Source organism: Arachis stenosperma, chromosome 2 (genome assembly GCF_014773155.1).
Source record: "Arachis stenosperma cultivar V10309 chromosome 2, arast.V10309.gnm1.PFL2, whole genome shotgun sequence".
Taxonomy (NCBI): domain Eukaryota; kingdom Viridiplantae; phylum Streptophyta; class Magnoliopsida; order Fabales; family Fabaceae; genus Arachis; species Arachis stenosperma.
The window spans coordinates 108,886,139-108,898,251 of record NC_080378.1 but is presented as its reverse complement, the minus strand read 5'-3'; the positions used below and the strand labels follow the sequence as shown (position 1 = coordinate 108,898,251).

The window sequence follows — 12,113 nt, the reverse complement described above, 5'->3', positions numbered from 1 at the left end:
GGCCATGCCTAGACCTTGTTCTTATGTATTTTCAACGGTGGAGTTTCTACACACCATAGATTAAGGTGTGGAGCTCTGCTGTACCTCGAGTATTAATGCAATTACTATTGTTCTTCTATTCAATTCCGCTTGTTATTTGTCCAAGATATCACTTGTTCTTCAACTTGATGAATGTGATGATCCGTGACACTCATCATCATTCTCACTCATGAACAAAGTGACTGACAACCACTCTTGTTCTACAAGCATACGAGGCTCTAGTGAATATCTCTTGGATTCTTTAACCGGAATCTTCGTGGTATAGGCGAGAACTGATGGCGGCATTCAAGAGAATCCGGAAGGTCTAAACCTTGTCTATGGTATTCTGAGTAGGATTCAATGATTGAATGACTGTGACGTGCTTCAAACTCCTAGCAGGCGGGGCGTTAGTGACAGACGCAAAAGAATCGATGGATTTTATTCCGGCCTGACCGAGAACCGACAGCTGATTAGCCATATGCTGTGACAGAGCATGGGAACATTTTCACTGAGAGGATGGGAGGTAGCCACTGACAACGGTGAAACCCTACATGAGCTTGCCATGGAAAGGAGTAAGAAGGATTGGATGAAGACAGTAGGAAAGCAGAGAGACGGAAGGGAAGGCATCTTCATACACTTATCTGAAGCTCTCACCAATGATATACATAAGTATCTCTATCTTTATCTTTATGCTTTATTCATCATCTATACCCATTTGAGTCTGCCTGACTGAGATTTACAAGGTGACCATAGCTTGCTTCATACCAACAATCTCCGTGGGATCGACCCTTACTCGCGTAAGGTATTACTTGGACGACCCAGTGCACTTGCTGGTTAGTTGTGCGAAGTTGTGTTTATGCCATGGTATTGAGCACCAAGTCTTTGGAGCCATTACTAGGGATTATTTCGTGTATTAAAAAGTAGTGATCACAATTTCGTGCACCAAGTTTTTGGCGCCGTTGCCGGGGATTGTTCGAGTATGGACAACTGACGGTTCATCTTGTTGCTTAGATTAGGTATTTTTCTTCAGAGTTCTTAAGAATGAATTCTAGTGTTTCAAGGTGATGTTCTTATCATCACCAAAGCTGATTGATTCTTATCAATTTAGCTCTTGAATGCAATGTCCTGCTGAAGCTTAGCTAGCTATGTCTAATTCCTTTAGACTAAAGCTTTAGACTAACATTGCATGATTCCTGGAATTCTCATTAAGAATTTTGATACCTTTATTTTCTTCTTCCACTTAATTTTCGAAAAATCCAAAAAAAAAATTATTACAAAATCATAAAAACAAAAAAAAAATATTTCTTGTTTAAGTCTAGTGTCTCATTTTAAGTTTGGTGTCAATTGCATGTTTCTGTTCTTCTTGCATTTTTCAAATTTATGCATGTGTCTTCATTTATCTTCAAGTTGTTCTTGATGATTTCCTTGTTTTGATCTTTGAATTCTATTGACTTGAGTGTTTTATTATTTCTTATGTGCATTCTCATTTTGTTAGTGTCAATAGTATACAAACTGCTGAGTTTGGTGTCTTGCATGCATTGTTATTTGATTTTAGTTGCATTTTGATTATTCCTCATTATTAAAAATCCAAAAATATTTTTAATTTGTGTCTTTTCAAGTCAATAATACAGAGAATTGAAGATTTAGAACATACTGCAGAGGAATTATACAGAAAAAGCTGGGCATTCAAAAATGCCCAGTGAAGAAGACAGACTGGCGTTTAAACGCCAGCCAGGGTACCTGGTTGGGCGTTTAACGCCCAAAAGGGTATAGTTTTGGGCGTTAAACGCCAGAATGTGCACCATTCTGGGCGTTTAACGCCAGGATGGCACAAGGGGGAAGATTTTGTTTTCAAATCAAATTTTTTTTTCAAGTTTTCAAAGTTTTTCAAAATCAAATCTTTTTCAAATCATATCTTTTCAATCAAATGTTTTCAAAATCAATTTCTTTCCTTTTTCAAAGATACTTACTAACAATTAATGATTTGATTGGACATCTCAAATTTGTTGCCTTTTCTGTTGAGAAAGGTTTAATGTTTGAATCATATCTTTTCTTGTTAGGCAAGTCATTAATTTTTAAAATCAAATCTTTTTAAAATTGTTTTCAATCATATCTTTTTAATCACATCTTTTAAAAACCAATCATATCTTCTCAACCACATCTTTTTCAAAATAGTTTTCAATCAAATCTTTTTAATTTCTAATTTCAAAATCTTTTTCAAAAATCATTTTACTTCTTTCCCACTTTTATTTTCGAAAATCAATCAGTGTTTTTCAAAATGTTTTCAAAATCTTTTACTTAATTTTCGAAAATTACTTCCCTTCTTCTCACATCCTTCTATTTATGGACTAACACTATTCCTTAATGCAAAATTCGAACTCTATCTTCTTTGATAAGTTCGAATTTTCTACTTCTGTCTTCTACTTTTCTTTTCCTCTGACACCTAAAGGAATCTCTATACTGTGACATAGAGGATTCCACATTCTCTTGTTCTTTTCTCTTTCATATGAGCAGGAACAAAGACAAAGGCATTCTTGTTGAAGCTGACCCTGAACCTGAGAGGACCTTGAAGCGAAAGCTAAGAGAAGCTAAGGCACAACTCTCTGTAGAGGACCTAACCGAATTCTTCAAAGGAGAAGAAGATATGGCAGCCGAAAACAACAACAATGCCAACAATGCAAGGAAGGTGCTGGGTGACTTTACTGCACCTACTCCCGACTTCTATGGGAGAAGCATCTCTATCCCTGCCATTGGAGCAAACAACTTTGAGCTTAAGCCTCAATTAGTTTCTCTAATGCAACAGAATTGCAAGTTCCATGGACTTCCATTGGAAGATCCTCATCAGTTTTTAGCTGAGTTCTTGCAAATCTGTGACACAGTCAAGACTAATGGGGTTGACCCTGAGGTCTACAGACTGATGCTATTCCCTTTTGCTGTAAGAGACAGAGCTAGAATATGGTTGGACTCTCAACCTAAAGAAAGCCTGGACTCTTGGGAAAAGCTAGTCAATGCCTTCTTGGCAAAGTTCTTTCCACCTCAAAAATTGAGTAAGCTTAGAGTGGAAGTCCAAACCTTCAGACAGAAGGATGGAGAATCCCTCTATGAAGCTTGGGAAAGATACAAACAATTAATCAGAAAATGTCCCTCAGACATGCTTTCTGAATGGAGCATCATAGGTATTTTCTATGATGGTCTCTCTGAACTATCCAAGATGTCTTTGGATAGCTCTGCTGGAGGATCTCTTCATCTGAAGAAGACGCCTACAGAGGCTCAGGAACTAATTGAGATGGTTGCAAATAACCAATTCATGTACACTTCTGAAAGGAATCCTGTGAACAATGGGACAAGTCAGAAGAAAGGAGTTCTTGAGATTGATGCTCTGAATGCCATACTGGCTCAGAACAAGATATTGACTCAACAAGTCAATTTGATTTCTCAAAGTCTGTCTGGAATGCAAAATGCACCAGGCAGTACTAAGGATGCTTCATCTGAGGAAGAAGCTTATGATCCTGAGAACCCTTCAATGGAAGAGGTGAATTACCTAGGAGAACCCTATGGAAACACCTATAATTCTTCATGGAAAAATCACCCAAATTTCTCATGGAAGAATCAAGAGAGACCTCAACAAGGTTTCAACAACAACAATGGTGGAAGAAACAGGTTTAGCAATAGCAAACCTTTTCCATCATCTTCTCAGCAACAGACAGAGAATTCTAAGCAGAACCCCTCTGACTTAGCAACCATGGTCTCTGATCTAATCAAAACCACTCAAAGTTTCATGACTGAAACAAGGTCTTCCATTAGGAATTTGGAAGCACAAGTGGGACAGCTGAGCAAGAAAGTTACTGAACTCCCTGACGATTGGATTTTTGACGGTTTAGAATTTTACAAATGAACTCCCTGATAATTTGTACGCTTTTTGGCATTGTTTTTAGTATGTTTTTAGTAGTTTTAGTTGAGTTCTTAGTATATTTTTATTAGTTTTTAGCTAAAATTCACTTTTCTAGACTTTACTATGAGTTTGTGTGTTTTTCTGTGATTTCAGGTATTTTCTGGCTGAAATTGAGGGACCTGAGCAAAAATCTGATCCAGAGACTGAAAAGGACTGCAGATGCTGTTGGATTCTGACCTCCCTGCACTCGAAGTGGATTTTCTGGAGCTACAGAAGCCCAATTGGCGCGCTCTCAACGACGTTGGAAAGTAGATATCCTGGGCTTTCCAGCAATATATGATAGTCCATACTTTGCCCAAGATTTGATGGCCCAAACCGGCGTTCAAAGTCACCTCAAGAAATTCCAGCGTTAAACGCCGGAACTGGCACCTAAATGGGAGTTAAACGCCCAAACTGGCATAAAAGCTGGCGTTTAACTCCAAGAAGAGTCTCTACACGAAAATGCTTCATTGCTCAGCCCAAGCACACACCAAGTGGGCCCAGAAATGGATTTTTATGTCATTTACTCATCTCTGTACACCCTAGGCTACTAGTTTTCTATAAGTAGGACCTTTTACTATTGTATTTTCATCTTTTGATCATGTTTTTATGATTGAACCCTCTTTGGGAGGCTGGCCACTCGGCCATGCCTAGACCTTGTTCTTATGTATTTTCAACGGTGGAGTTTCTACACACCATAGATTAAGGTGTGGAGCTCTGCTGTACCTCGAGTATTAATGCAATTACTATTGTTCTTCTATTCAATTCCGCTTGTTCTTTGTCCAAGATATCACTTGTTCTTCAACTTGATGAATGTGATGATCCGTGACACTCATCATCATTCTCACTCATGAACAAAGTGACTGACAACCACTCTTGTTCTACAAGCATACGAGGCTCTAGTGAATATCTCTTGGATTCTTTAACCGGAATCTTCGTGGTATAGGCGAGAACTGATGGCGGCATTCAAGAGAATCTAGAAGGTCTAAACTTTGTCTGTGGTATTCTGAGTAGGATTCAATGATTGAATGACTGTGACGTGCTTCAAACTCCTAGCAGGCGGGGCGTTAGTGACAGACGCAAAAGAATCGATGGATTTTATTCCGGCCTGACCGAGAACCGACAGCTGATTAGCCATATGCTGTGACAGAGCATGGGAACATTTTCACTGAGAGGATGGGAGGTAGCCACTGACAACGGTGAAACCCTACATGAGCTTGCCATGGAAAGGAGTAAGAAGGATTGGATGAAGACAGTAGGAAAGCAGAGAGACGGAAGGGAAGGCATCTTCATACACTTATCTGAAGCTCTCACCAATGATATACATAAGTATCTCTATCTTTATCTTTATGCTTTATTCATCATCTATACCCATTTGAGTCTGCCTGACTGAGATTTACAAGGTGACCATAGCTTGCTTCATACCAACAATCTCCGTGGGATCGACCCTTACTCGCGTAAGGTATTACTTGGACGACCCAGTGCACTTGCTGGTTAGTTGTGCGAAGTTGTGTTTATGCCATGGTATTGAGCACCAAGTCTTTGGAGCCATTACTAGGGATTATTTCGTGTATTAAAAAGTAGTGATCACAATTTCGTGCACCAGTCAACACTAGCTATGGAGTAGAATTTTCACACTTGGCATATGGTTTGGTAATTGGAAGAAGTTGAATAGTGGTATCACTAGTTGATTTAGAATTAGGGATTGCTAGTTGGCTTGGAGGGCACTAAAGCTAGTTTCCCATGAGGTGAAGCTAGGACTTGTGACTCAAGTTGATTGTGTTCATTTGAACTTCCTCTATATTTAGGGGATAACTAAATGAAGCAAGGCCTAATTGTTGTCAATATTGAATGGACTATAAGGATAGAATTTCTAATGCCAACCCTAAGCCAAGTCTTTTGATAATTGATTGTTTGTTTCTCATTACTTTGCTAAACCTCTCAAAGAATTCCAACAAGGCTTACTAAATCAATAAGATGCACACTTTGACAATTCCAAGGGAGGACGACTCGGGAGACTAGTACTCTCGGATATAGATTGTAGATTTGTTTGATGATGGATTTTGCGTCGGTTTAGACTATACTACGATTGATCGCTTGATAATTTCTATACCGGCAAAAATCTATTTGTCAGTACACCCGCTTGATACCCTTGGGCAGGGTGGTGTCCTGACCCATCTCCCAAGGAACAGTCGGGTCTAGAGCTATCCTTGCCTTGACAGCGTCCCAATCAAACCTCAAGAAACGCATGTCCTCCTCAGCCTGTTTGTAACCATCAGGCTAATCGAACTTAGGTGGGAGATGTAGAATGTCCTCTATGGCCTCCTCAGTGACCAATATTTGCTTTCCTCTCAGGTTCACTGCATCTAGGGTAGTGATGTAGTAGTTGCAGTAGAATTCCCTAACCCAAGATGCATTGACCTCTGTCAGTGCTCTTTCCAGAAAGAACCAGCCTCTTTGCTTGATTTGCTCAGTGGTGTACTGCTTGAGGGCGTCTGGAATCTTCAGAGTTCTCTCTAGGTATAGGTTTCTGGAGTCTGCAAATGCCGGATACTTCAGCTCACAGTACCAGTTTGCAAATTTGATGGAATCATTGGCAGGGAGCAGCTGGTCAGCTTTTTCCTGCTGTGTAAAGTTCTTCTCCCGCCATGAAGAATCATGCATTAAGTCAATGATGGATTGGGAGGAATCTCCTCTTTTGCGCTTGCCAGTAACCTTGCCTTTACCTTTCCTCTGTGAGGTAGACATCCTGAAAAATGGAAAATCAGAATATGGATACAAATAGGAAAGCAAATATGCAATTAAACAAAGAAAACTCAAAGCAGCAAAGGAGAATGAGAATGAGGTAAATGAGTTAGGAAATGTGCATTAAGGATTGTATAGCAGTTGAAAAATTTGAAAGAAATAATGTACAATCCAAAATCTATTAGAATTCAAGTTAAATAGAAACATTGTCATTATGCCATGGTTAGAAAGTTAGAGGAAATTGAAAAGTCAGAAAAGAGATTTTAAAAAGTTAGTATGGTTATAATTTGAAAAAGAAGTTAGTAAATTAAAATTAGCGGGTCAATAAGATGTGGGTAAAGTAAGTGGCATAAAGAAAATATTCCATGTAACAAGGATTCACATGTATGAATAGAAGAAACTCATAACCAAATAAGGAAAACAATTAGATGCTGATTCAAAGGGATATAAAGGAGAATTGGAATCAGAGCATCACAGATGCAGTTTATGAACCCGGAAATCGAAGAGGGTAATAAAGCATGCCCTGGCATTCCTGAAATGGTTTGGGTAAGGCAGAGCAAAACAGAGTTCAAAATGCCAAACCAAAACATGAATGAAAAAAATTTATAGAAATTTGGGCAGCATTCCGGCTAAATATGGATTATCCCGGAAAATAAACAGCAATCAAAGCAGTTCATATGAATTAAAAAGTCAAGCTGCAGGTACATATAATGAATATAAACATGAAAGTACAGAGTAAAAAAATAGCAAATGCAGGAAATCACAGCATATGAACAGGGTCACAGCAACAGCAGAATTACAGATATGATAAAACAGGAACATGAACAGTGCAAGTAAACAGACCTAAATCCACTAACCACATCCTAGGCTACCTAACAACCTAAAATCCACTACAACATGCATATCTAACTAGCCTAAACATGAACATAAACGGAAAAAATAAAGAAAATTACGAATGAAGAAAAGAGTTGGCGTGTTGCGGAACCTGGCAGGCTAGGAAGGAGATTTGGGTAGAGAGCAGCGGGGTGGTGGCGGCGATGGTGGCGTCCGGTGCGGTGGCTGGCGGTGGCGGGCACGACGGCGCGGCTGTTCGGACAGGGGAGAAAAAGAGAGGGTGAGGGGTACGGCGGCTGGGGTGATGGTGGCATCCGGTGCTGGTGGTGGGGGGTTGCGGTTAGGACGGTTGGCGGCAGTGGGTGGTGGCGCAGGGGGGAAGCAGTGGCGGAGGGGGAGGGAGAAAGAAGAAGGAGGAAGATGGAAAGGGGAAGGAGGGAGCGGGGTTGGTGTTGGCGGTGTCTGGGTGGTCGGCGGTGGGCAGTGGCGGCGGTGGTGGCAATGGTGGCTAGTGGTGGTGGAGAACAGAGGAGGGAGAGAGGGGGAGAAGGTGGGGGGGGCGTGCAACTGCTAGGGTTTGCGTGGCTGGGGGGGTTATACTTTGAAACCCACGCGGCCATGTGGGGAACGCGGTCGCGTGGTAGGGGTGAGAAATGAGTGGACGCGATCGCGTGGGTCACGCGATCGCTTGGGAGGGCTAGGAGAGGGGTGGACGTGATCGCGCGGGATTGGGTTTGTGCAAGTGGCGCGATCGCATGGGGCATGCGATTGCGTGGGCCTTTTGCGCGAAAAGCACAAGGGCAGCACGTTGCCAGCCCAACTTTCTGGACGTTGGGGTTATACGCCGATCTCCAGGGCACGCGACCGCGTGGGTGACGCGGACACGTGGGGGGTGTGTTATCGCAGTTGACGCGATCGCATGATTGATGCGGTCGCATCGCACGCCACTTTTCTTTTTTTTTTAAATATGTAATTATGCAGTATGCAGAATGCAAAATGGTATGAATGTTATGAGTAATTCCAGGTCCAACGAAAAATAAAGTAAAACTTGAAAACAACTAGAACTAATAAATAAAAGATGAAAAAGGAACGATCATACCATGGTGGGTTGTCTCCCACCTAGCACTTTTGGTTAAAGTCCTTAAGTTGGATGTTGGTTGAGCTTCCTGTTATGGTGGCTTGTGTTTAAATTCATCCAGAAATCTCCACCAATGCTTGGAATGCCAATAGCCTCCGGGGTCCCAAACTAGGCATGTGAAGCTTCTAAGCAGCTTCAAACAGATTTTCAGGCTCCCGGGGTGACAAATGCCAGAACAGATTCCAGGATTCCAAACCTTAGTTCCAAATCCGCTTCCGTTTTGATCTATACTTTTCCATCTGGGCGGTTTGGAAATTAGATTCTCACTACGGTGACCAAACGTTCTTCATGATCCACTCGATTGAGCTTGATACCAATCCTTGCGCTTCGAGTTGAAGCATGGAATCTTATTGAACCTTGTGCACTGGCTCTGAGTATGAGCCATTTTCCTTTTACTCTTAAAGCCGCAGAGAGCTCTAAGCTGGCCATCTGTTTCAAGCAAACCGTATTCAAGTGGAAAAGTAAAGATGAAAGTTAAGGATTTTACCCACTTGAAGACTGTGTTGGGTTGTAATGGCCTTGGGATGGGTGTTTCTAGTGGCTCTGCAAGCTCTACTCCCTTGTGGTCTTCAGTAAATTCCTCCACCTCTTTGAAAATTTCTCCAACTTCACCCATGTCTTGATCAAAGTCATTGATATCTTCCTCGTCACTTGAGTCATAAATAGGAGGTTGAGAAAAATCTACCTCAGCATCAGCTTCATGTTCACTCAGGGAAGATTCCTCTCTCTCAGAGAAATCACTTGCGGATGCAAGGTCGTCACTAAGAGAACAGGACTCGTGATCATCATCATCAAGGAAACCTGTGTCCTGGGTTATTCCGTTCAGTTCTTCATAAGATAGTTGCATTGGAGGCGGTGCAAAATCCTCCTCAGCGTCAATTGTAACATCCTTGACGGAGTTTTCCATAACAACCGACTCTTCCTCTTCTGCAATGACAGCTTTCTCTACTTGTTCTAATACGAAGCTATGCTCTATGCTGTTCACTGGAGCTTCTAGCGTCTTCTCTGTACTGCTTTCTTCATTGGATTCTCCGCATAAAGCCATGGGGATCTGTTGAAGGGCTGAGCGTCTGGAAGATAATTGTTTTAACCTCTCCAATATTGCTTGCTCCAGTTGATGAAGGACTGTAGTACATTGTTTTATTGAGTCTTTGAGGCCACCCTGTGATTCCGACTTTGATGGATATGGGTAAATGTATGGGGGAGTGGTGGTTCTTGGGAGTAATTGGATTGGTATTGGGGCGGATAAGGATCGTATGGTGGCGAATGGCGAAAAGAAGCTTGTGAATGTGGTGGTTCGGGGTTATGTTGAGAGGATGGTCCATAGGCACGGGGTGGGGCTTGTTGGTACTTACAAGGTTGTCCACCATATCTTTCAGCTGGGTATTGATGAGCGGATAATTTGTACGCTTTTTGGCATTGTTTTTAGTATGTTTTTAGTATGATCTAGTTAGTTTTTAGTATATTTTTATTAGTTTTTAGTTAAAATTCACTTTTCTGGACTTTACTATGAGTTTGTGTATTTTTCTGTGATTTCAGGTATTTTCTGGCTGAAATTGAGGGATCTGAGCAAAAATCTGATCCAGAGACTCAAAAGGACTGCAGATGCTGTTGGATTCTGACCTCCCTGCACTCGAAGTGGATTTTCTGGAGCTACAGATACCCAATTGGGGCGTTCTCAACGGCGTTGGAAAGTAGACATCCTGGGCTTTCCAGCAATATATGATAGTCCATACTTTGCCCAAGATTTGATGGCCCAAACCGGCGTTCAAAGTCACCTCAAGAAATTCCAGCGTTAAACGCCCAAACTGGCACCAAAATGGGAGTTAAACGCCCAAACTGGCACCAAAGCTGGCGTTTAACTCCAAGAGGAGTCTCTACACGAAAGTGGGCCCGGAAGTGGATTTTTATGTCATTTACTCATCTCTGTACACCCTAGGCTACTAGTTTTCTATAAGTAGGACCTTTTACTATTGTATTTTAATCTTCTGATCTTTGGAACCTTTTTCTTTAGATCTTTTGATCACTTTGGGAGGCTGGCCTCACGGCCATGCCTAGACCTTGTTCTTATGTATTTTCAACGGTGGAGTTTCTACACACCATAGATTAAGGTGTGGAGCTCTGCTGTACCTCGAGTATTAATGCAATTACTATTGTTCTTCTATTCAATTCCGCTTGTTCTTTGTCCAAGATATCACTTGTTCTTCAACCTGATGAATGTGATGATCCGTGACACTCATCATCATTCTCACTCATGAACAAAGTGACTGACAACCACTCTTGTTCTACAAGCATACGAGGCTTAGTGAATATCTCTTGGATTCCTGATACACGATGCATGGTTGATCGCCTGACAAACGAGTGCTCGCCTGACAAACGAGCCAGCCATTCCGTGAGATCAGAGTCTTCGTGGTATAGGCGAGAACTGATGGCGGCATTCAAGAGAATCCGGAAGGTCTAACCTTGTCTGTGGTATTCTGAGTAGGGTTCAATGATTGAATGACTGTGACGTGCTTCAAACTCCTAGCAGGCGGGGCGTTAGTGACAGACGCAAAAGGATCGATGGATTTTATTCCGGCCTGACCGAGAACCGACAGCTGATTAGCCATATGCTGTGACAGAGCATGGGAACATTTTCACTGAGAGGATGGGAGGTAGCCATTGACAACGGTGAAACCCTACATGAGCTTGCCATGGAAAGGAGTAAGAAGGATTGGATGAAGACTGTAGGAAAGCAGAGAGACGGAAGGGAAGGCATCTTCATACGCTTGTCTGAAGCTCTCACCAATGATATACATAAGTATCTCTATCTTTATCTTTATGCTTTATTCGTTTATCATTATACCATTTGAGTCTGCCTGACTGAGATTTACAAGGTGACCATAGCTTGCTTCATAGCAACAATCTCCGTGGGATCGACCCTTACTCGCGTAAGGTTTATTACTTGGACGACCCAGTGCACTTGCTGGTTAATTGTGCGAAGTTGTGTTTATGCCATGGTATTGAGCACCAAGTTTTTGGATTCATTACCGGGGATTGTTTTGTGTAAAAGTAGTGATCACAATTTCGTGCACCAAGTTTTTGGCGCCGTTGCCGGGGATTGTTTGAGTATGGACAACTGACGGTTCATCTTGTTGCTTAGATTAGGTATTTTTCTTCAGAGTTCTTAAAAATGAATTCTAGTGTTTCATGATGATCTGTTGAAATCTGGCTGGCTGAAAAGCCATGTCTAATCTTATTGGACCGAGGTTTCAACTGATCATCACAATAGCTTGCTGATCTCTACCAATCTTGTTATTGAAGCAATGATCTGCTAAGGCTTGGCTGGCCATTGGCCATGTCTAGTGTTTTGGACCGAAGCTTTCTTTGAAAGCTTGGCTGGCTGTGAAGCCATGTCTAATTCCTGGACCGGAGTCTTAGACTAGCATTACAATGATTCCTAGAAAT

At 41.7% G+C, this 12,113-nt stretch overlaps 1 non-coding gene across 1 annotated transcript; it reads right to left on the bottom strand.

Annotated features, from left to right (window-relative positions):
• Positions 1 to 3,067: 3,067 nt before the first annotated feature.
• LOC130963914 (small nucleolar RNA R71) lies at positions 3,068 to 3,175 on the bottom strand. The gene has a single exon (XR_009080031.1). It is a non-coding gene; the product is annotated as a small nucleolar RNA R71 (small nucleolar RNA).
• Positions 3,176 to 12,113: the final 8,938 nt, after the last annotated feature.